Consider the following 26,088-nt stretch of genomic DNA (forward strand, 5'->3'; position numbering starts at 1 on the left):
CAGACCTATTGTACACTTAAAATTTTGTTAAACAGGAAAACTACAGCAACAGGGAAAATAAGCTTGTGGAATTTCACTTTCTTGAGAAAAGGAGAGGCTGAGAGAAGTACATAGGAGAGCATGCATTTTGAAGGGATGGTTTGAAAAATCTGACCAAGATGAATGTTCCTGTTTTCCAAATTCCAGATCAGAACAACTTTCTCAGCACCATTTGCTTCTGGCCACTCCATCTGCACCAGAAAAAAAAAAAAATCACAGGTCAGTGATTTGTCCAACAGGGCTTCTGACCTCATGAATGGAGGCCCTGGAGTTCTTACTTCAGGAGGGATAAAGCCTCTGAGAAAGAATATGGGCCCTGTCGAGAACATTTTTTTGATGTTCAGCAGGGGTCCCCCTAACAGTCTTCGCACATGGTTTGTAGTGCATGTCCTCTGGATGCACTCTGGACTTCTTTATCTACTACTGTACAGCTTAGTTCAGTTGCTCAATCGTGTCAGACTCTGCAACCCCATGGACTGCAGCACACCAGGCTTCCCTGTCCATCGTTAACTCCTGGAATTTCCTCAAACTTATTTCCATTGAGTCAGTGATGCCGTCCAACCATCTCATCCTCTGTTGTCCCCTTCTCCTCCTGCCTTCTATCTTTCCCAGCATCAGGGTCTTTTCCAGTGAGTCAGTTATTCCCATCAAGTGGCCAAAGTATTGGAGTTTCAGCTTCAACATCAGTCCTTCCAATGAATATTCAGGACTGATTTCCTTTAGGATGGACTGGTTGGATCTCCTTGCAGTCCAAGAAAGGGACTCTCAAGAGTCTTCTCCAATACCACAGTTCAAAAGCATCAATTCTTTGGCGTTCAGCTTTCTTTATAGTCCAATTCTAACTTCCATACGTGACTACTGGAAAACCATAGCTTTGACTAGATGGACCTTTGTTGGCAAAGTAATGTCTCTGCTTTTTAATATGCTGTCTAGGTTGATCAGGGCTTTTCTTCAGGAGCAAGCATCTTTTAATTTCATGGCTGTAGTCACCATCTGCAGTGATTTTGTATCCCCCCAAAATAAAGTCTGATGCTGTTTCCACTGTTTCCCCATCTATTTGCCATGAAGTGATGGGACCAGATGCCATGATCTTAGTTTCCTGAATATTGAGTTTTAGGCTAATTTTTCACTCTCCTCTTTCACTTTCATCAAGAGGCTCTTTAGTTCTTCTTCACTTTCTGCCATAAGGGTGGTGTCATCTGCATATCTGAGGTTATTGATATTTCTCCTTGAATCTTGATTCCAGCTGTGCTTCATCCAGTCCAGCATTTCTTATGATGTACTCTGCATATAAGTTAAATAAGCGGGGTGATAATATACAGCCTTGACATACTCCTTTTCCGATTTGGAACCAGTATGTTGTTCCATGTCCAGTTCTAACTGTTGCTTCTTGACCTGCGTACAGAGTTCTCAGGAGGCGGGTCAGGTGGTCTGTTATTCCCATCTCTTTCAGAATTTTCCACAGTTTGTTGTGATCCACACAGTCAAAGGCATTGGCATAATCAATAAAGCAGAAGTAGATTTTTTTTCTGGAATTCTCTTGCTTTTTCGATGATCCAGTGGATGTTGGCAATTTGATCTCTGGTTCCTATGCCTTTTCTAAATCCAGCTTGAACATCTGGAAGTCCACGGTTCACATACTGTAGAAGCCTGGCTTGGAGAATTTTGAGCATTACTTTGCTAGCGTGTGAGATGAGTCTAATTGTGCGGTAGTTTGAGCATTCTTTGGCATTGCCTTTCTTTGGGATTGGAATGAAAACTGACCTTTTCCAGTCCTTTGGCCACTGCTGAGTTTTCCAAATTTGCTGGCATATTGAGTGCAGCACAATATGCTTTCACAGCATCATCTTTTAGAATATGAAATAGCTCAACTGGAATTTCATCACCTCCACTAGCTTTGTTTGTAGTGATGCTTCCTAAGGCCCACTTGACTTCGCATTCCTGGATGTCTGGCTGTAGGTGAGTGATCACACCATCGTGATTATTTGGGTCATGAAGATCATTTTTGTATAGTTGTTCTATGTATTCTCAGAAATCTACGATGCTCCATAAACCAGAAATTCTTCTGCTGGGAAAATTCTTTTTCTTAACTGCATCTTAATTGGTCTGAGGCTCTCTGTATTTGTCATTTATTCCACTCAGGGTGACTATGCATCTGTTTTGCTACAGTGTTAGTGTGTTTGAGTGTGGGCTGCCCCATACTTGGCTGGGTGGGATATGCAATAGAGTAGAAGCAATGTATAGCTTTTCTAAAATTGGAACCATTTTATTTCCAAAATATATCAAGCTGTAAGGGCTTTGGGTAAGGGATTGTGCACCTGTACGATGTACCACAGGGACTGCATGGCTGTTTCCTTGTTGCTGAGTGTTTGAGATGTTTTTAACTCTATATACTGCCATGTATAGTGTCTCTCTTCACCAAGCCCTGCTCACTTTGGGATTATTTCCTTGGGAACACTCTTAGAGTGGAAATATTTTATCAGGAGGAAAGAGCAGTTTTACAGTTCTTGGGCCTGGCACCAAGCTGTGCCCCTTTCACTGTTAGGTTCTGAACCATTCATGGTCACCCCCTTGGTACTCCAGAGAGGAGGAACTTTCATGAAGATGCTGTCAGTTGGAAGGAGTCTGTGAGGGTGAGCAAAGAGCAGGGCTCTGTACAAATAATCAGTTACCCTGTGAATGGCTTCTGGGATGTCCTGGGTGCAACATGGTCTCCTCAATCCTGTTGGCTGGATTTCCAGGGGGCAGAGGATGACAGCATAGTTATGGAGATCTTTATTACTTCATAGGACTTAAAGCCTTCTCTTAGGAGGACAAAGCTCCATCTGTTCATTCATTGTCCATCCTTCATGGGATATTTATTGAGGATCTATCCCTTGTCTAAGAACTGGGGGTAAAAGCAGCGAGCAAGACAAACAGAATTCTTAATGTTATGAAGCCAAGACTACGGTGGGAATAGGGAGCAAGAAACGGCAATAAAAAAATCAAAAAACAAGATAGTGAAGTATCATGATAGAAAGAAAACTTCGCAATAGGATTGAGGGGGCTGCTAATCTGGATAGGGTGTTCAAGGAAGGTGACATTTGGTTTGAGGCCTGGTTGGCAAGAATGAGGTCATTGCACAAAGATTTTGGGGGGTTAAGCCTCAAGTAGAAGCCGTAGCAAGTGTAAAGATCTTCAGATGAGAAGGAGCTGGTGTTTTGCAGGATGCCCTGAGGGCTGCTAGATATTGGTAAGGGGACATACAACAAGCGTCTGGAACTAATGCTCTGTGGATGTCAAAGAAGAATTTGAATGAAGAGAAGAGAACACCAGATATATCTGCCACAAGGATTCTCATGCTTCTCTCGGACCCTGGGCCAAATGTTGTTTCTCTCTGGGGTATAGGTCTCTGGGCAGTGGGTGGGTTGCCTAAATGGTCTCTTAAAAGCCTTTCTGATCTGATATTTTGATCTTTTCTAGCCTTTCAGATGTATGCCTCCCCTGCACTCATGCTTGGTCTAATTCTGAAAAGGTACAAAATGGTAGCTCTAGCCACACATGACAAGTAAAACTAAAATTAATGTTGATTAAAGTTAACACTGCAGATGGTGACTGCAGCCATGAAATTAAAAGACGCTTACTCCTTGGAAGGAAAGTTATGACCAACCTAGATAGCATATTAAAAAGCAGAGACTAAATTACTTTGCCAACAAAGGTCCGTCTAGTCAAGGCTGTGGTTTTTCCAGTGGTCATGGATGTGAGAGTTGGACTGTGAAGAAAGCTGAGTGCCGAAGAATTGATGCTTTTGAACTGTGGTGTTGGAGAAGACTCTTGAGAGTCCCTTGGAATGCAAGGAGATCCAACCAGTCCATTCTAAAGAAGATCACTCCTGGGTGTTCATTGGAAGGACTGATGCTGAAGCTGAAACTCCAATACTTTGGCCACTTCATGTGAAGAGTTGACTCATTGGAAAAAACTGATGCTGGGAGGGATTGGGGGCAGGAGGAGAAGGGGATGACAGAGGATGAGATGGCTGGATGGCATCACCAACTTGATGGACATGAGTTTGGGTGAACTCCGATAGTTGCTGATGGACAGGGAGGCCTGGCGTGCTGTGATCATGGGGTTGCAAAGAGTCGGACATGACTGAGCGACTGAACTGAACTGAACTGAACTGAAAAGAATGTTTAGTTCCTCGGTAACACTTACCACACTTCAAGTGTTCAGGAGCAAACTACACAAATCTACCTTTCTGGACAGCACAGGGAAAAAGCATTTTCATCACTATGCAAAGTACTCCTGGACAACACTGGGCTAATTTGAAATATAATGAAGCCCATCATCAGGAGGAGAAGTGGGCGACAGAGGTTGAAATGGTTGGATGGCATCATCAACATGAGTTTGAGCAAACTCCAGGAGATGGTGAAAGACAGGGAAGTCTGGCGGGCTGCAGTGTAGGGGTCGTAAGGAGTCAAACACGACTTAGCGACTGAACAACAACAACAGTTTTCCAAAGAGCCCCTGGTGACTGTTATGGGCTGAATTGCATCCTCCCCAACTTTGTATATTGAAGTCCTAATTCTCACTACTTCAGAATGTGACCATATTTGCGTATAGGATATTTAAAGAGGTAATTAAAGTTAATTTAGGTCATTGAAGTGGGCCCTAATCCCATTAGGACTGGTTCCCTTATAAAAAGAGGAGATTAGAACACTTACATACAGAGGAAGGCTATGGAAATAGGGTAAAGATACCAATCTTCAAGCCATGCAGTGAGGCCTCAGAAGAAACCCCTCTGTCAACGGCTTCCTCTTGGACTCCTAGTCTCCAGGATTGTGAGAGAATAAACTTAGGTTGTTTAAGCTACCCAGTCTATGATGCATTTGTGGTAGTTTCTTTTTTTCAATGATAGCCTTGGCAAATGAATTCAGTGACTTTTCTTTGATCTGCATATAGCACAGGAGAGTGCATTAAACTCTTTGGGAATGCAGTTCTGTCCACTCGTGGCCAGTGGAAATAAACTAGTTTTGATAGCCCTGCATAGGCGTTAACTCAGATTCTCGTTCTGGGCGCTGATCTGTCATACCTGGTCTCCAGTGCCATTTGGTTCTCCACCCTCTGTCACTTGACCTTTGAGGGATGGCTAGAGTCACCTTTGTGGATTGCTTTCTTCCTGTAATTTAGTTTATGGCCTTCCTCTTAGATCTCCAGTGGACATTTTTTTAAAGATGTAACTGAGTTGTACAATCTACTCATGGAATAGACATAAGAAAAAAAAATTCCTAAGGTGTAAACAATACAGGATCAGGGGCACAGGAATCAAATTCCTAGTCCAACATTGAATAGCATGGGTTTAAAAGTGTTATTATATAACATTATTACATCTAATATTATATATACAGGCATATATCTATAAATATAAACGTAGTTATATATGAAGTGAAGTGAAGTGAAGTTGCTCAGTCGTGTCTGACTCTTTGCGACCCCATGGACTATAGCCTACAGGCTCCTCCATCCATGGGATTTTCCAGGCAGGAGTACTGGAGTGGGGTGCCATTTCCTTCGCCAGGGTTTTCTTCCGACCCAGGGATTGAACCTGGGTCTCCCGCATTGTAGGCAGACTCTTTACTGTCTGAGCCACCAGGAAGTCCTAGTTATATATAATTATGAATTATAATTTATAATTATAAATTTATAAATGTCATATTCAAATGGGTGACCCCCACCCAGCAGGGAACTTTAAAACTATTGAATTGACCCACACATTTCTTCCTAATTCTATTCCTTCAACCTTCTCTCAGCAGTAATCAATACTATAAAATTAAAAAAAAATTTTTTTAAAATATGTTTTCACTACTTCTGTATATGTCCCTAAACATTAGGGTTGCTTGCTTTGAGTTTTATAAAGGTGGTCTTATGCTTACATGTATTGTTCCATATATTTTTCCATGAGTTGGCTCTTTTTCATTCCATATTATGCTTTGAGGATTCATCCATGTTGCTAACAGCTATAATTTCATTTTTTCTTCTATGTAGTATTTTTATTGTATAAAAACTCTTAAGTGTAATCCTTCTTGTTTGGTAGACACCTGAATTCTTTCAGTTTCTGTTACAGTGTTATTTTGAACATTCTTGTGCCTGTCTCTTGTTTATTGCAGGAGTCTCTCAGAGGTATGTACGCATAATGCTTTTATGGTATAAAAAACTTAAAGACTGTGTAGTGATGCTACACATTAAAATATGCTTGAAAATAACTCTACATTAGTTGATTAAAATTACAGTGCATTTTTTGGTTTGAAATAATCTAGATGTCTTAACTAACCCCCGAGTTTTAGGACATCCAGAGAGCTGATATTTTATTGTATTATTAGTGTTTCTGAAAAATATCTCATTTCTTAAATAAAAGCAATTTAGAATATTTAGCTCAGTAACTTATGTCATCGAAGCACCTTTAAAAATTTTTATTCAAGATGCTCCAATCTTCCTTTTGTTTTTATGTCTGTTTCCTGGTTTCCTGACTGGATGGTAAGTATCCCGGGGACACATAATATATATAATGAGGATTTATTGCCTCTGTTTATAGTGAAGGAAGTGAGACTGAGCAAAATCAAGGCTAAAATGGCAGAACTGGGAATCAGTCTAAAGCCCATGCACATCTCATTGTGTAATGCTTCTTGGCCCTGGGGTGTGTCCCCTCCTATCCTGAGGTCCATCACCACCTCTATGGCTACTGGGGTTGGCAAAGGAAGAAAATAAGTATCTGCATTGGGCAGGCCAAGAAATTAAAAGACGCTTGCTCCTTTGAAGAAAAGCTATGGCCAACCTAGACAGCATATTAAAAAGCAGAGACATCACTTTGCCTACAAAGGTCCATATATTCAAAGCTGCGGTTTTTCCAGTAGTCATGTATGGATGTGAGAGTTGGAACATAAAGAAAGCTGAGCGCTGAAGAATTGATGCTTTTGAACTGTGGTGTTGGAGAAGACTCTTGAGAGTCCCTTGGACTGCAAGGAGATCCAACCAGTCCATCGTAAAGAAAATTAACCCTGAATATTCATTGGAAGGATTGATGCTGAAGCTCCAATATTTTGGCTACCTGATGTGAAGAGCCAGTTCATTGGAAAAGACCCTGATGCTGGGAAAGATTGAGGGCAGGAAGAGAAGGGGGTGACAGAAGACGAAATGGTTGGATGGCATGATCGAATCAACAGACATGAGTTTGAATAAATTCAGGGAGATAGTGAAGGACAGGGAGGCCTGGCGTGCTGCAGTCCATGGGGTTGCAGAGAGTTGGACACAACTGAGCAACTGAACAACTGGGTGGGCTGATTGCCTGCTAATTGCTACTGTGTCTTCTATGCCTACTATATACCTGCCAGCCACTGGTAGGTACCACAGATAGGTTTGAACTAATTCTCATATCAGCAGTATAATGTTGATATTATTATTCATGTTTTCCAAGATGAGAAGAATGATACCCAGAGGGAATACAGTAGTCCCCACTTTATCTGTAGTTTTTCTTTCAGAAGTTTCAATTACCCATGGGTCAGCCATGATCCAAGAATGTTAAATGGAAAATTCCAGAAGTAAACAATCCATAAGTTTTAAACTGTAATGTGATAAAAACTCAGCTGTCAGCCCTGACCTACCCAGGAGGTAAATCCACCCAGAAGGTGATTCATCTTTTTGTCCAACCTTTTCCATTCCCACCCGTTAGTCACTTAGTAGCCCTCTTGGTTATCAGATTGACTGTCACGATGTCACAATGCTTATTTCAAGGAACCCTTATTTTACTTAATAATGGCCCCAAAGTGTAAGAGGAGTGATGCCAGCCATTTGGATCTGCCAAAGAGAAGTGATTAAGTACTTGTTATAGGTGAAAGGAGAAAGTTCCTTGCTTAGTAAGGAAAAAAGAAATCATATGCTGACATTGCTGAGATCTATGGTAGGAAAGAACCTCCCATCTCTGAAACTGTGAAGAAGGAAAAAGAAATTTGTGCTAGTTTTGTTGTCCCACCTCAAACTGCAAAGGTTACAGCCAGAGTGTGTGGTGAGTGCTTAGTTAAGATTGAAAAGGCATTGAATTTGTGGGTAGAAGACCTGAGCAGAAAACAGGTTTCTGTCTGTGGTGTCAGGCATCCCCCCCATGGATACCGGGGGATTCCTGTAAATATCCAAGGACAAGCTGGTAGTAGAGATGGCAGAGTTGGGTCTCAAATCCTGGTCTGTCTGACTGCAAAACCTTCATTTTTCCTAAAAATACCATACTGCCTTCATAGAGAGGAAACACTAAGTGTGCTCGCAGTGTGGTACCACTCTCTATCCGACGGTAATCACAGACACACACCTGTGCTGCTGGAAGGAAGGAGAGTGAGGACGAAAATGCTGGAAATGAGCCGGAAAATTCAGTCCAGAGGCACCTTTGGAGGACTGGGCTCAAACGCAAACAGAACTTTTGTGATTCTCACCTTCAATTTTGGATTGAGGTCCACTCCCTGCTATGAGTTAGCTAAGAGATGGTAAAGATTATCTTCCAAGTGGGGTTGGATTTAAAAGAATGGGCTACGAAATCAAGTGAATTTGAATTTGGCTTCAAATTCTGACCCTCATTTATTAGCTGTTTGATCTCAGATGAGTTAACTTCTGTGAGCCGCAGTTTTTCTATCTCTAAAATGGGGATAATTAATAGCACCTTCTGTATAGAGTTTTGGTGGGAGCTGGGTTGAGCCATGTAAACCTCTTAGAACATCATTACTGTAAACATTCAATACCAGATATTGCTATTGCTGAGTAAAAATAGAGGATTGAATCAGGTTAAACTTCAGGACCCTGACTAGGCATGGTAGGAATACTCAGGCTTTTGCATTGTGGGGGATTAAGATGTGTGATCTGGGATGAAGTCCATCAATTCTCTCCCTAACCCTGAAAGACTGGCAGGACTTGCTGGCCAAGCTCACTTGCTACCCATGAGACTGCTGTGGGGGTGGGTAAGTCATTCAAGGACCCACCTGCTCTCTCTGGAAACAGAATGCTGGGGGCTTATTTGAGCCCTGTCTTTAACAAAGTCTTCAGATCCCAAAGGGATTTAGAGGTTAAAAAACAGAGAGACTTCTAAGAATTGCCTTCAGTGGAATGCTTCTCCATGGCAAAGATCCAACACGACCCACATTTTTTTAGCATTTATTAAGATGGCTAACTGGGCACCATTAGAATGCCAGGAGAAATATCAATAACCTCAAATATGTAGATGACACCACCATTAAGGCAGAAAGTGAAGAGGTACTAAAGGGCATCTTGATGAAAGTGAAAGAGGAGAGTGAAAAAGTTGCCTTAGAACTCAACATTCAGAAAACTAAGATCATGGCATCCAGTCCCATCATTACATGGCAGATGGATGGGGAAACAGTGGAAACAATGGCTGACTTTATTTTTCTGGGCTCCAAAATCACTGCAGATGGTGATTGCAGCCATGAAATTAAAAGATGCTTACTTCTTGGAAGGAAAGTTATGACCAACCTAGACAGCATGTTAAAAAGCAGAGACATTACTTTGTCAACAAAGGTCCGTCTAGTCAAGGCTTGACTATGGTTTTTCCAGTGGTCATATATGGATGTGAGAGTTGGACTATACAGAAAGCTGAGTGCTGAAGAATTGATGCTTTTGAACTGTGGTGTTGGAGAAGACTCTTGAGAGTCCCTTGGACTACAAGGAGATCCAACCAGTCCATCCTAAAGGAGATCAGTCCTGGGTGTTCATTGGAAGGACTGATGCTGAAGCTGAAAGTCCAGTACTTTGGCCACCTGATGCAAAGAGCTGACTGATTGGAAAAGACCCCGATGCTGGGAAAGATTGAGGGCAGGAGGAGAAGGGACGACAGAGAATGAGATAGTTGGATGGTATCATCGACTCAATGGGCATGGGTTTGGGTGGACTCTGGGAGTTGATGATGCACAGGGAGGCCTGGTGTGCTGCAGTTCATGGGGTCAGAAAGAGTCGGAAACGACTGAGCGACTGAACTGAACTGAACTGAAGAATGTGGGGTCTTATATGAGTCAGCGGAGAAGGCAATGGCACTCCACTCCAGTACTCTTGCTTGGAAAATCCCATGGACGGAGGAGCCTGTTAGGCTGCAATCCATGGGGTCGCTAAGAGTCGGACACGACTGAGTGACTTCACTTTCACTTTTCACTTTCATGCATTGGAGAAGGAAATGGCAGCCCACTCCAGTGTTCTTGCCTGGAGAATCCCAGGTACGGGGGAGGCTGGTGGGCTGCCGTCTATGGGGTCGCACAGAGTCGGACACGACTGAAGTGACTTAGCATATGAGTCAGACTTAGGGTGGCAGTTGTGTTAAGGTGAAGGTGATTGTGTTTGATTTCTTTAGACTGTTGTATTTTCATAGATAACCACCTGTGGGAGAGATTGGTCTAGAAAAAAAAAAAAAAGGAGAAGTTAGACATTCTGTTGTTCTTTTCTCTTAGAATTACGCAGTCATGCTTGAGAATATTTTCTAAGTTTCTAAGAAGTTGCCATAGCTATAGCTTGGTCTGTTTGTATTGAAATCAAAACATTGACATGGTAGGTTTTAAAAAGAAGTGACAACTTTTTGACAATAAAACTGGGTGGGGAAATTACCCAATCTTGGGCAGAGTTCAGCTAAAGTGCTACTTGCTGACAACATCGTTGAGCTGTGCTGAGAGTTCAAGGTCATGTGGACCCTGACCACTGAGGGTTTCTGTGTTTCTCGGTCAGAGAGAATGTTCTCGCTCTGAATGTGCATTAGGGGCTGGGGTCTGGCCCTGGCTCTGAGCTTTGTTCTTGGTAAGACCTCAGGAAAGTCATTTTTCTTCTCGGAATTTTATTATTGTCCCATATTTAAATGGGGATGTTAGATTAAATGGTCTCAAAGATCCCTTTCACTTCTGAAATTTTAGGATTCGGTGAGTTCTGTTTTTGTAGCTTTGTCGCCCATTTGAAAACCATACCCTTTCCATTTAAATCCACCAGAGGGCGATATGACCCGTGTTTTGGCCATGCAGCTCCTCCTCCCACCCCCGCCTCCCCCTCCCCCAGTCTGAGAGACCTGATCACGAAGATCCAGTGCCTGCCTTTCGTGGGAGATTGATGGAAAAAGACACTATTTAAGTTGTTCCTTAGAGCTACAGTTGACAAGGGATCTTCATATCTACTGCTCTTTTGATCTCACATCAGTTCCCTGTGCCAGATGCTGTCCTCCCATTTCACAGGCTGGGGAACCCAGGCTCACAGTATTGAAAGGATGTGTCTCAGGCTACATGGATTTCCAGTGGTGGAGTTAGGACCTTATCTCCTCATCCCCATTCATTCCTTTGGTCATCTTCCACTGGGCTTCAACAGACTGCCTCTGTCTCTAAGGGGTTTCTGAGAAGACAATTTGCACAGGTATTGACTAGGGCAGAGTTTGAATCTGTATTTGGTAGAATTGGGATAGGAGCTGAATGTAGACCATGTAGACCAGAGCTTCTTTTCAGTAAAGCTCTCCTTTGGAGATTTTGGGCTTCCCTGGTGACTCAGCTGGTAAAGAATCCACCTGCAATGAGGGAGACCTGGGTTCGATCCCTGGGTTGGGAAGATCCCCTGGAGAAGGGAAAGGCTACCCACTCCAGTGTTCTGGCCTAGAAAATTTCATGGACTGTATAGTCCATGGGGTTGCACAGAGTTGGACACAACTGAAGCGACTTAGCAGCACAGCAGCAGCAGCGGCCAACAGGAGCTCTAGTGGTCCTGGTTCTAAGTTGTAGACGGCAGAATCTACTCAGGCTCGTTTAAGTAGCAAAGGAATTTTTGAAAGGGTTTTAGGAAACTCTCAGACTCTCCTGGAGGGCCAGAGAACACGAATCTGAAATGTATGAAGCCAGAATTGTGACCAATCCCACTGTGGGGGCTTTTCTAGGAAAAAACCAACTGCCACCACTGCTTGGCGTTATGGTGTTTGGTACTGGGTCCCACCACGGGGATTACCATTGACTGAGCTGCTTCTATGTGCAGGGCATATACCTTATCTCAACTGGTCCTGTGGGACTTGTATCGTTACCTCTCATGTACTCGTACTTGCCCAATTAAACCCAGGCCTCTCAAAGCCTGGACTCCAGCAGAATGAGATTAGGCTGGAGTTCAGGTCTACTCCCAGTCCTGAGAGGATTTCAGGAGAAGAGGGCTATTCCCGATGTTTCTTACTGCCTTTGTAATGCTTTTGTTTTCTACTACCATGGAAGAGTTAGACAAGGCTGTGGTCCGTGTGATCAGAGTGGCTAGTTTTCTGTGATTATGCTTTCAGTGTGTCTGCCCTCTGATGCCCTCTCACAACACCTACCGTCTTACTTGGGCTTCTCTTACCTTGGACGTGGGGTATCTCTTCACGGCTGCTCCAGCAAAGTGCAGCCGCTGCTTCTTACCTTGGATGAGGCGTATCTCCTCACTGCCGCCCCTCCTGACCTTGATTGCGGAGTAGCTCCTCTCGGCCCTCCTGCGCCTGCGCAGCCACCTCTTCTTGGACGTGGGGTTGCTCCTAATAAATATTTCTTTGACCCCCTTTTTTTTGGTGGTGGGGAGGCAAGGATACTGGAGAGGGTTACCATTCCCTTCTCCAGGAGATCTTCCTGACCCAGGGATTGAACCCATGTATCCTTCATTGTAGGCAGACGTTTTACCGTCTGGGCCACCAGGAATTTATTTTTTTGGGCTCCAAAATCACTGCAGATGGTGATTGCAGCCATGAAATTAAAAGACGCTTACTCCTTGGAAGGAAAGTTATGACCAACCTAGATAGCATATTGAAAAGCAGAGACATTACTTTGCCAACAAAGGTCCATCTAGTCAAGGCTATGGTTTTTCCAGTAGTCATGTATGGATGTGAGAGTTGGACTGTGAAGAAAGCTGAGCACCAAAGAATTGATGCTTTTGAACTGTGGTGTTGGAGAAGACTCTTGAGAGTCCCTTGGACTGCAAGGAGATCCAACCTTGCAGTCATTCTAAAGTCATTGCAGATCTCATTCTAAAGAAGATCAGTCCTGAGTGTTCCTTGGAAGGAATGATGTTAAAGCTGAAACTCCAGTACTTTGGCCACCTCATGCGAAGAGTTGACTCATTGGAAAAGACTCTGATGCTGGGAGGGAGTGGGGGCAGGAGGAGAAGGGGACGACAGAGGATGAGATGGCTGGATGGCATCACTGACTTGATGGACATGAGTTTGAGTGGACTCCGGGAGTTGGTGATGGACAGGGAGGCCTAATGTGCTGTGATTCATGGGGTCTCAAAGAGTCGGACACAACTGAGTGACTGAACTGAACTGAACCATAGAAGAGGAACAAAAAAGAATGCGAATTCTTAGTTTCTATTTATTTTATCCCCTTGTGCCTCTGGGTCTTTCCAACAAATATAAATAGCCCTGAAGGAAGGGAGTATTTTCCACTTGACACGCTGTAGGCATTACTTGGATCTGACTTTCTTCGAATAAAAAATTGTTGGAAAAGACCATGACATAGACTCATCTAATCCCATTAGTTTATTAAACAGAAAACTGAGGCCCAGAGCAGAAAATTAACTGCTCAGAGTCATGGAGTAACAGGGCAGCTTTCATATATCCAGCAATTATTTAGTGAGTGCCTACTACGTGCCAGGCACAGAGCACAGTACAAGACAGACAACTACTCTGTTGCCATGGAGCTTTATATAAACGGATACCTCAAAGGTAGCTTTACCTCTAGTTATCCAACTTTAACTTAATTTGGAGTAAAATAGTTTTAACTTTTTCTAAATTAAAAAGATAAAAGAGAATGTCATTAAGAAATGCCACTGGAAAAGAACATAACTTTATTAGTTAACAAGCAGTACAAATAGACTTTTTCTTCTCTATCACTTTGCAATATTTAAGAGAAAAACTATCCAATGATAATGAAGTTGTGTGGAGTTCTTGTCATTTCATACACCATTGATGTGGGTGTAAATTAACCTTTATGAAGAAAAAAATGCAGTATGTATCAAGACATTTTTGACCCAGAATTTACTTTTTGAGACTGTCTTCTAGAAAAATTACTATGTATGTGCCCGAAGATTTATCTAAGAAGGATCACAGTATGGTTTATAATAAATAGAAAAATCTGAAAAACCTGAATGTTTAATAATTGATTGATTATATGAAACATGCTGTAGCCCTTCTACCAGGCAGGACTGTATTTGGCTGTGTATAGCAGGAATCCCCAAATAATAGTGACTTAGACATGTATGGAATTTTCCCCCTAAAAGAAACTTGGATGTAGGGAGTTTAGTGTTGATAAAGAGGAGTGACGGTCATCTGGAGCCCAGGTTCCTTCTGTCTTTCAATACCGCAGTTCTTAGTGCATGGTCCAAAGTGGCTGCTGGAGCTCCAGCCATTGTATCCACACCTCACGTGGAAAGCAGGAATGGCAAAATTTAGTGTGTCGTTAGCTGGCATCTAGTCACTTGTCCATACATATTTGCCAGGAGAGTTGGAAGGGTGGATTTTCAGCTGGGCATATTGCCAGCAATTCTGGTATAAGGAATAAAAGGAAGAATGAGTGAATATGTGTTGGGCAGATGTAAGGTCTTCAGACATTTTTGCTCACATATTGTTTAAAAGAATTTTGAAAAATTATAGACTACGTTGTACAGTTTTAGATTGTCCCTGAAATTTTTAGCTTTTATTTTTTATCACAGTCATATAGGAATGTTAAGAATAAAATTTCTGGCTTATTGTAAATATTGGTGTAAAAAATAAAACTCTTGTGTTACTTATTAAGATAGGCCCAATGGAATGTAAATACCATTGCAAAATGATAGCTGCCATCCTCCATCTAAAAAATAAACAAGTTTTTAAACAGCTGGAAATTTTCTGTCATTCCTTTTCTCATTCTGCTTCCTCTAAAGATTTTTTTCTAATATGTATTTTCCTGCTTCAGCATTTTTATTGATCACTTTATTGTGTCTCTATAAATAACATTTATAGAAATGGAAATTTTAATTTAAGTATTAAAATGTTTCTTTGAATTATCATTGTAGCTATTGGTGCTATACAATTAATTAAAATAGTAAAAGCATAGCATATATTTTTGCAAATATGAAACAAAAATGTGTCTTTTAACAAGAGGGATGAGGCTTTTAAAAAATTAATTTCTGTATCTGTGTATGACTATTAGTGATAGGAAGTGTAAGCATAACATCAATTATATTTCTGATTTTATTTTCATAGATTCAGGCAGTGAAAAGCCTTGTTCCATAAATCAATGGAAATGGAGGGAACTATTTTAGAGCTATGTTACTCAATTCCCTGGACTCTTTTGAGGGAATGTGAAAAATTACAGTCTACCATCACAACTTATGTTTAATCATCTCTCAGTTGACATCTCACTCTCAGTTTTGTTGAAAAGAAGAATTGAAAACCACCTGGCTTGTAAAGGGGTTTGTTATGCACTTATTAGCTCCATTGATCGCAAAGTTGACTCCAACATTTAGAATTTTCCCTTTTGACGACCTGCATCATCATCACCACCACCACCATTATCACCACCATACTCAGGATGGATGAAAAGTGTGTCTTTCTATTGACAGAGAGAAAAGAGTGATTTTGAAAGGGAAAGTGGGGACCCAAAAGATAAGCCCAAAGCCTTGCCTTGACTGAAGATGCATTCTCAAGCGAGTCCGTTTCAGGAAAGTATCCAAGTGGACGTGGATTATCTAGTCACTGATTTCTTTAAAACTATTCCTGCTCAAGGGCCCCTTGAAATATCACTAACGAGGGAGCCAGCAGGTTTTGCCACATATCTCTACAAGGTTATATGGTAAAATTGTATTGTACAATGTTTGTATTCCAGGAGGTGCTGTGGTATTGAAGGAAAATTATAAGCTATATGGTTAATTTAGAAAATGACTACAAACTAATATGAGCAATATGATCCCATTTTTGTTATGTTTGTGTCTGGAAGGTTAAAAACAAGTGCTTTTGTCTAAATGAATGAATTAAACACAATTTTTACACAATTTTAATTTTTCTTATAATGCAAATGTCCTAGGCTTCAAAAACATCTTTTCCCTCTCTCCTTTTTTTCCCCCTCTCTCCCTCTCTCACTTTCTTTTTTCCTTCCTTCCACAATAGTTAAAATTGATTTTATATACTTTAAAATTTTAATTATGTTTATATATTTTAAATTATAATGTATTTTAAAATTGAGTATACTTTAAATTTTAAAATATTTTATATATTTTAAATTTATACTTTATATTTTTATAAATTAAAATATATATCTATATTATATAGTATATACTTATATAATTTATCTATATTATAGAATATATTATATAAGTAATATATTTATTTATAATATATATTTTAAACTTATTTATAATGTATATTTAATATAGATTTTAAATTCAGATCTTAAGTGTCCCATTCAAGAAATTTTGATAAGTATACATCAAGACACCAAACATTTCCATCAACCCAGAAAATTTCCTCACGTCTCTGCCTAGTCAGTTCTTGCCCACATGGTATTCCCCAAACACCCACTGATTTCACACCTACTGCCACAGGCTGTTTTGCCTACACTAGAAGGCCTTGTAAATGGAATCATGCAGTTTGTAATTTTGGTGCGTTTTGCTTGTTTCACTTAGTACAATATCCTTAAGATACAGCTATGTTATAACAGCTATTATTAATTTGTTTCTTTTAATTGTTGAATAGTATTTAATTGCATGAATTTATCACAGTTTCTCTCTTTTCCTGTTCAATTTGAAAAATACCTTCTTTTGTTAAGATTAACAGAGAAGTTGCAAAGATAGTACAGTTTCCCTGATTTAGTATGGTACATTTATTGCAACTGTGAAATAATACTGAAACAATATTAAGTAAAGTCCTTTAAAATTTGAATTCCTCTGTTTTCCCCCAAGAACTTTTTGTTGTTATTCAAGGACCCCCATTCAGGATACCACATTACATTTAGTGGTTTTTTGTTTTTTGTGGGTTTTTTTTGTTTGTTTGTTTGGTTTTCTTTTTTTAAGGCTCCTTTCTACTGTGACATTTTCTGACTTTCCTCGGTTTTGATGATCTAGATAGTTCTGAGGTCAGGTTTTTTTCATAGATATTCCTTCAGTTGGGATTTATCTGATGTTTTTCTGTAATTAGACTGGGGTTATAGGTTTTGAGAGAAAGACTGTAGAGGTGATACGCTGTTTTCATTATATCAAGGGTACCTTTTATCATTGTGACTTATCACTGATGATCCTTGGCTGAGATAATGCTTGTCAGATTGCTTCCTATAAAGTTAACCATTTCCCCCCATTTCGATACTCTGTTGTCAGGAAGGAAGCTGCTTTGCTCAGCCCACACTCAAAGTGTTATGGAATTATGCGCCACTTCCTTGAGGGTACAATATCCATGTGGGTCATCTGGAATTTCTTACTATGGGAGATTTGTCTGTCTTCCTGCATTTGTTTATTTACTCATTCATATCAGTATAGACTCATATCTGTTAGCTTATACTTTGAGGTGACTCCAATACTAACTTTCCTATTTTGCTGCTGAATGTTCCAGCTTTGGCCTTGGGAGCTCTTTTAGTCAGCTGAGTGCCGAATAATTGATGCTTTTGAACTGTGGTGTTGGAGAAGACTATTGAGAGTCCCTTGGACTGCAGGGAGATCCAACTAGTCCATCCTAAAGGAGATCAGTCCTGGGTGTTCATTGGTAGGACTAATGCTGAAGCTGAAACTCCAGTACTTTGGCCACCTGATGGGACTCATTTGAAAAGACCCTGATGCTGGGAAAGACTGAGGGCAGGAGGAGAAGGGGACAACAGAGGATGAGATGGTTGGATGGCATCAGTGACTCAATGGACATGGGTTTGGGTGCACTCGGGGAGTTGGTGATGGACAGGGAGGCCTGGAGTGCTGCAGTTCATGGGGTCACAAAGAGTCTGACACAATTGAGCAACTGAACTGACTGACTATATTCCTTGGACATGCCTCCATTCTTTTGTTTCTTGAGCATTTTCTTACTTTTTGGCACTACATCATGCTGCAGGTTCATCCTCCCTATTTTCTGCCATTGGAAAATTGGTCATTCCTCCAAGAAGTCCTGTTTTTTTTTTTTATTGTTGTTGTTGTTTTATTTAAGAATAGTATTACATACCAATATCTGGGTGCTGGGGTGTGATTAGTTTTTTATTTATGATTTTTTAATCATTCACAGCTCAGATCAGAGAAACCCTTTCTGATCACTTAGTTTAAAATAGCATCGCATTCCCAACCAATTGCTCTCTATGACATAATCTTTAATATATTTTATAGGACTTATTATGACTTGAGATACTTATTGCAATTTGTATATATATACACAGTCTTGAAACCAAGCTATGCATTGTGTTTTGCAGCTTGCTTTTGTACTTACACAATTCCACAGTATATTTTGGATATCTTTCCAGATCAATATATATGATTTTGTCCTATTTTAAAAAAATAAACGTTTGGTATTCTTTCTTCTGCTCTGGCTCTCTACACACACATGTGATAATTTTTACATTGATGGAGCAGTAAAGAATTTCAAAATTTCTGTTACAAACAGCACTATGAAGAATGTATATATGTTTGTGAATGCTTGAGTATTTAACAGTGACTGATAGTTTTTTAAAATAATTTACTAAGGGCTTTTACATGTATTAAATCATTTGTTGGTGTTCAGCTGTTTGTGACCCCATGGACTGCAGCACACCAGACTTCCCTGTCCATCACCAACTCCCAGGCATGCTCAAACCCATGTCCATAGAGTCAGTGATGCAATCCAACCATCTCATTCTCTGTCGTCCCCTTCTCCTCCTGCCTTCAATCTTTCCCAGCATCATGGTCTTTTCCAGTGAGTCAGCTCTTCATATTAGCTGGCCAAACTATTGGAGTTTGAGCTTCAGCATCAGTCCTTCCAATGGACATTCAGGACTGATTTCCTTTAGGATTGACTGGTTGGATCTCCTTGCAGTCCAAGGGACTCTCAAGAGTCTTCTCCAACACCACAGTTCAAAAGCATCAATTCTTCAGTGTTCAGCCTTCTTTATAGTCCAACTCTCACATCCATACATAACTCCTGGAAAACCATAGTTTTGACTAGATGGGCCTTTGTCAGCAAAGTAATGTCTCTGCTTTTTAATACGCTGTCTAGGTTGGTCATAGCTTTTCTTTCAAGGAGCAAGGGTCTTTGAATTTCATAACTGCAGTCACCATCTGCAGTGATTTTGGAACCCAAGAAAATAAAGTCCGTCACTGTTTCCATTGTTACCCTGTCTATTTGCCATGAAGTGCTTGGACTGGATGCCACTATCTTAGCTTTCTGAATGTTGAGTTTTAAGCCTTTTTTTTCACTCTTCTCTTTCACTTTCATCCAGAGGGTCTTTAGTTCCTCTTCACTTTCTGCCATAAGAGTGGTATCATCTACGTATCTGAGGTTATTGGTATTTTTCCCAACAATCTTGATTCCAGCTTGTGCTTCATCCAGCCCAGCATTTGGCATGATGTTCTCTGCATAGAAGTTAAATAATCAGGGTGACAATATTCAGCCTTGACTTACTCCTTTCCCAACTTGAAACCAGTCCATTGTTCCATGTCCAGTTCTAACTGTTGCTTCCTGACCTGCATACAGATTTCTCAGGAGGCAAGTAAGTTGATCTGGTATTCCCATCTCTTGAAGAATTTTTCACAGCTTGTTGTGTTCTACACAGTCAGAGGCTTCAGTGTAATCAATAAAGCAGAGGTAGATTTTTTTTTTCAGTTCTCTTGCTTTTTTGATGATCCAGTGTTTTTTGGCAATTTGGTATCTGGTTCCTCTGCCTCTTCTAAATCCAGCTTGAATATCTGGAAGTTCTCAGTTCACGTACTGTTGAAGCCTGGCTTGGAGAATTTTGAACATTATTTTGCTAGTGTGTGAGATGAGTGCAATTGTGTGGTAGTTTGAGCATTCTTTGCCATTGCCCTTCTTTGGGATTGGAATGAAAACTGACCTTTTCCAGTCCTGTGACCACTGCTGAGTTTTCCAAATTTGCTGGCATATTGAGTGCAGCACTTTCACAGCATCATCTTTTAGGATTTGAAATAGATCAACTGGAATTCCATCACCTCCACTAGCTTTATTTGTAGTGATGCTTTCTAAGGCCCACTTGACTTCACATTCCAGGATGTCTGGCTTTAGGTGAGTGATCACACCATCGTGATTATCTGGGTCATGAAGCTCTTTTTGGTACAGTTCTTCTGTGTATTCTTGCCACCTCTTCTTAATACCTTCTGCTTCTGTTAGGTTCATACCATTTCTGTCCTTTATTGTGCCCATCTTTGGATGAAATGTTGCCTTGGTATCTCTAATTTTCTTAAGGAGATCTCTAGTCTTTCCCATTCTATTGTTTTCCTCTGTTTCTTTGCATTGATCATTGAAGAAGGCTTTCTTATCTCTCCTTGCTATTCTTTGGAAGTCTGCAGCTTGTGCTAGAATGATATTTAACCTCAACAATTTATAAGATACCTGTTGCTATCGTTTTCCTCTTACAGATGAGAAAGGCTAACATAGGGCCAGACGACTTCTTCAATATGACATACTTCATGGGGACAGATTCTGAATTTGTTGGGAGCCAGAACCAAAGACTTAAATGTTATATAATTCTTGTAAAAAAAATGAAAAGGGTATATGTGCTGTGCTTCATCTCTCAGTCATGTCCAACTCTGCGACCCTATGGACTGTAGCCCACCAGGCTCCTCTGTCCATGGGATTCTCCAGGCAAGAGTACTGGGGTGGGTTGCCATGCCCTCCTCCAAGGGATCTTCCCAACCCAGGGATCAAACCCAGGTCTGTTGCACTGCAGGCATATTCTTTACCATCTGGGCACCACATTCCTAAAATTCCCAAAACACCCATATACAAACTACCTTTTCAAAAGTTCTCATCAGGGTTTCGGTCTATATTTCTGCCCCATATCTGGTAAAAATAAAAACTCCTGCTTCTTAAAAGACTCAGATGTTTAATCCTCTAATAAAAATATTTCCCAAATGTGCATATATTTCTCTGCTTTGATATCCAGGACCTTCATATTTTCAAGGAGCTGTGAGCACTGTTTATCAGATATTTCCAGATCTTTGCTTTCTGGATATATGGTAGAATTATATTTCCTCTAACTTTGAGTTTAAATGTAGTGATATTACTTTCTTTGACTAAAGAAATATGACCAGAAGTGATGTATGTCAAACTACTGGGGATCCACACTGAACATGTAGTATGAACCAGAAATAAACTCTGGTGGTGTTAAGCCATCAACAAATTTTAGCTGCAGTAATGGGTAAACCTTAAACTTTTGTGTCTTCTGATAGTAGAATTTTACTTCTCAAAGTGCAATGAGACAGTACTCTATCTATAAGGTGATTCTAGAAATCATTTATTAACATGTCATCTTCAACCTGTGACTTCCAGGATTCCTCTGGCCAAGACATAGAGATGAGGTAAAATGAAGACTCACACAGGTTTTTTGTGGGCCAGGGCTTTTGCTAGCTAGGACTCATACTTCCAACCATACCTGCAAGCGAGTCCAGGAAAAGGAGTCTACATGTATGAACAGGAAGCAGAGAAATGAATTTCTTCAAGGTCTTTGGCGCTCTGAGTCTCTTCTCCCACTGTATGTACAACATGGAAAATAAGTTCTATTTTATGGCTTATTGTGAGGATTGATGAGATGCCATGTGAGAATCCTCATATAGTATCTGGCATATAGTGGGTGCTCAAAAATGTTTGGATTCCCCTTCTTTTGAATTTATTACTTTAATTTGGGTTCTGTACACAAAACTGCCCTGGATGTTAATGAGTCTTTATCTTTGAGCTTTCCATTGCTCCAGGCATGATGGCCAGCATATGGTAGGTGTTTGATATAGATCTGGCAGTTAATTGCATTTGCTGAGAAAGGAAGAATATTGAGGCCTGCATACTGCAAAAATTCTGGAAGTTACAGATGTCAGAGAGCATGAGTTGACCTAAGCCCAGCTCTGAGCCGAGAGCAGTGGTTTAACGGTTGTGATGGCATGTTACTTCTTTTTGGCATGATTGCTAGAAGAAGCAAGGGGAGTGGATATTGCTATGACACTAAGACTTCAGCAGTGACCAAGAAGCCATGAGTGTGCAAGGTGAGTCTAGGGAGTAGGTGGGGATAATTCTCCCATAAGAGGAAGTGCTACCTTTTGCCTGATTTTCCTCCCTATGTACAGGGGCTGTTTTAACTGTGGGTAAAAGGTTGGCAAATGGTGTGGTGGAGCTAAAGAAAGTCCAGGCCCCAACCCAGTCTGGTGGGGAATTTGAGATAGACAGAAATGACGCTGGGTGATCTCTCTTGGATTTTCTTCCTTTGTTCCCCTAAACAAGAAGTGTGAGCTTCCAGGGTGATATGAATGATAATCAACCTCCAGCTGGTCTTGGCAATTTGGCCTGTTGAGGATTCATTGTTCCTGGGGGCTCTTGCAGCCAAGAGGAGTTCTTCTTCCTGACTTTATGGCTTTTTGTTAATGTCTCCGTTTATGAGATGGGAAGAGTGTTATCTTACAGGGTGGTTATGAATGGTATATAAATAATGTACAGTATTAAATATACCACCTTGCTATTCCCTGAGCCATACTTGTTTTACCCCTGGGGTCATCTAGCTTTGAGAGTAACAGTTCAGTTCAGTTCAGTTTAGTCTCTCAGTCGTGTCCGACTGTTTGCGACCTCATGAATCACAGCACACCAGGCCTCCCTGTCCATTACCAACTCCCAGAGTTCACTCAAACTCATGTCCATTGAGTTTGTGATGCCATCCAGCCATCTCATCCTCTGTCGTCCCCTTATCCTCCTGCCCCCAATCCCTCCCAGCATCAGTCTTTTCTAATGAGTCAACTCTTCATGTGAGGTGGCCAACGTATTGGAGTTTCAGCTTCAGCATCAGTCCTTCCAAAGAACACCCAGGACTGATCCCCTTTAGAATGGACTAATTGGATCTCCTTGCAGTCCAAGGGACTCACTAGAGTCTTCTCCAACACCACAGTTTAAAAGCATGAATTCTTCGGTGCTCAGCTTTTTTCACAGTCCAACTCTCACATCCATACATGACCACTGGAAAAACCATAGCCTTGACTAGACGAACCTTTGTTGGCAAAGTAATATGTCTGCTTTTCAATATGCTATCTAGGTTGGTCATAACTTTCCTTCCAAAGAGTAAGCGTCTTTTAATTTCATGGCTGCAGTCACCATCTGCAGTGATTTTGGAGCCCCCCAAAAATAAAGTCTGACACTGTTTCCACTGTTTCCGCATCTATTTCCCATGAAGTAATGGGAGCAGATGCCATGATCTTTGTTTTCTAAATGTTGAGCTTTAAGCCAACTTTTTCACTCTCCTCTTTCACTTTCATCAAGAGGCTCTTTAGTTCCTCTTCACTTTCTGCCATAAGGGTGGTGTCATCTGCATATCTGAGGTTATTGGTATTTCTCCCAGCAGTCTTGATTCCAGCTTGTGCTTCTTCCAGCCCACCATTTCTCATGATGTACTCTGCATATAAGTTAAATAAGCAGGGTGAGAATACATAGCCTTGACATACTCCTTTTTCTATTTGGAACCAGTCTGTTGTTCCATGTCCAGTTTTAACTGTTGCTTCCTGACCTGCATATAGGTTTCTCAAGAGGCGGGTCAGGTGGTCCGGTATTCCCATGTCCTTCAGAATTTTTCACAGTTTATTGTGATCCACACAGTCAAATGCGTTGGCGTAGTCAAAAGCAGCACTACTATGCATCAGTTGCTTCAACCAGAACCTGGACATCATACTTGCATGTTCTCCTCCAATCACTGTATTCTCTCAGTTGTCTAAGCCTGCTTCATATCTCTGGTCTTCATGCTCCTCTCTGTCACTCTGATAAAACTTTAGCCCAGGCCACTAGCCTCCCAATAGATCTTCCTGACTCCACTCTTGGCTCCTAACCAATTCTTTCTCCTGAGTGTAGCCAGCATAATCTTGCCAAGCTTGAAATCATATTAAGTTCTTCCACTGTTTCAAGCCCATTCATGGCGCCTCAGGACTCCTAGAGAAAGTCCACAGTCACCGACATGACCTGAAATACTTCTCGTCCCTGGCTCCGTCTACTTCTTCAGGCTCAGCTGTCTTTGCACCCCTTGGTCTCTGCCTGTCACCCACAGTGCTCTTCTCTTATTCAAACTGAACCCCCATCGGTTTCCCCAATGCATTAGTCTGCTTGGTAGCTCAGGCCTTTGGCTGTGCTCCCTCCTCTACTTGAAACTCTCTTTGCTAGGCTGACTCTTATTCAGCCTGGGAGGACCAGTTCAGTGGTCCCTTCTTCTGGGAGACTCACATGTGATGCTCCCTTCATCCTTTCCTGAATCATCTGGTTCCTTGTTCTCTCCTACACTAGGGCATGAGCTCCTTGAGGTCATGGCTAGCTGTGTATTTAGGGCACATTAAGTTTTTAGCTGATAATTGTTAGAGTGAATTGAAATGAATTTAACAACATGTAGTCTCTTTTCTCAAAGAGTCCCCAGTCAAGACAAGGACAATAAGTACAGTGTTAACCACCATATACTGACATTGCCGGGTACCTGTTTTCTTTTTCTGAATGAGGCAGGTTGGTCTGAAACAGCATATTTTCATGTCACTGGAAGTTACCAGGCACACCTTGTTTGAGACAGTTTAGTCCTCAGTGAAGGAGTTCCTGTGTGTCTCCGGATGCTGATGGAGCCTGACGGCCTTCATCAGTGAGAAGTGAAGGGATGGGGCATGAGACTCAGGAGAGATAATGGGAGGGAAGTACTGCTTCTGTGTACTCTCAGCTTTTGCTCCTCTTAACCCCTCCTCGTGGGAGGTCATTTGAGTTGTTCCTCTCCTTCCTAAAACACGGGGAAAGCCCAACATCTGTTCCCCTTGCCCTCATCTCCAAGTTGGGAGGGTAGTTCATTTCACTTCTGTAATCTCGGAACATCTGGACCTGTGTGGAACTTAGTGCTCTGAGGCCCATGGGGCTGGTTGTGGAGAAAGGGGTAGGTGAGAGTTGGTGGATCTGAGAGAGGAAGTGTGGGTGAGCTGCATTCCCACTGAGATATAGGGGATTCTCCTTTGGGCGCAGTGAACCTCCTGAAGGTGCCTGTGGCTTAAACCTTCCTGCTCATTCCTCTAAGGGGACCACTGAGGGTAGAGGGGCCTCTGAGGGAAGAGGAAGATGTCCAGCCTCAACGGGGCCTCCCAGCCAGGGGACTGGGGAGAGGGCAGTCCGCAGAGCACCAGCCCGCCCCGACCAAGAGCTAAAAACAGCCTGTACAGGAGAGCCTGCATTTGAAAACTGGCCCTGAGAGAGAAAAGTCCAACGCTTCCAGAGGCAGATGGCAAAACAGAGGCAACCAAACAGAAGGGGCGCCTGCGCCTTTCAAGATCCTTGTGGATTCGCTCATGAGAGGGAAAGAGGCATGAGCAATGAAGACAAAAACAGCCACTTTCTCCACCAGTAGCTGGCTGAGAACAGTATCAACTCGTTTCTCCCTCCTTCCCACCCCGACAGAGGAAGACAACCAGGAAAGGAAGAAGGATGGAGTGTACCGTATCCAGTTCCTTCTGTCCCACACTGCTGAAACCACAGACACAACCTGAGCTGGGGCACGAGGAAGAGAACTTTAATGAGATGGATTCAAAAATATTGGCTTGGCCAAAATGTTTGTTCAGTTTTTCCATATTATAGCTCTAGTAGTACTCAGTTGTCTTTAACTTCATTGGAAATAATTTCGTTAGATTGTATTGTGACAGCTGTCATATCAGTGTAAATTAAAAAAGAAAAACATCGAAAGTGATGAATTTTTGTGTAGCCATTTTAATATTGAATATGGAAGAAAAAGAGCAACATTTTCATCTTATTATGCTTTATCGTTTCCAGAAAGGTAAAAACACAACCGAAATGTGGGGAAAAAAAAAGAAAAGATTTGTATAGTGTATGGAAAAGGTTCTGTGACTGACTGAACGTGTCAAAAGTGGTTTGCA

At 41.5% G+C, this 26,088-nt stretch overlaps 1 long non-coding RNA gene across 5 annotated transcripts in view; it reads left to right on the forward strand.

Annotated features, from left to right (window-relative positions):
- The window catches only part of LOC133253205 (uncharacterized), a 152,636-nt gene that overhangs the window by 65,242 nt on the left and 61,306 nt on the right, over positions 1-26,088 (forward strand). The window contains exon 4 of one of the 5 annotated variants that reach the window (XR_009738229.1): positions 15,269-16,122. The exons of the other annotated variants lie outside the window; for them this stretch is intronic. This is a non-coding gene — a long non-coding RNA (uncharacterized LOC133253205). Of the gene's footprint in view, positions 1-15,268; positions 16,123-26,088 lie in introns of those variants that run through there. 5 annotated transcript variants of the gene reach the window in all.

Source organism: Bos javanicus, chromosome 8 (genome assembly GCF_032452875.1).
Source record: "Bos javanicus breed banteng chromosome 8, ARS-OSU_banteng_1.0, whole genome shotgun sequence".
NCBI lineage: Eukaryota > Metazoa > Chordata > Mammalia > Artiodactyla > Bovidae > Bos > Bos javanicus.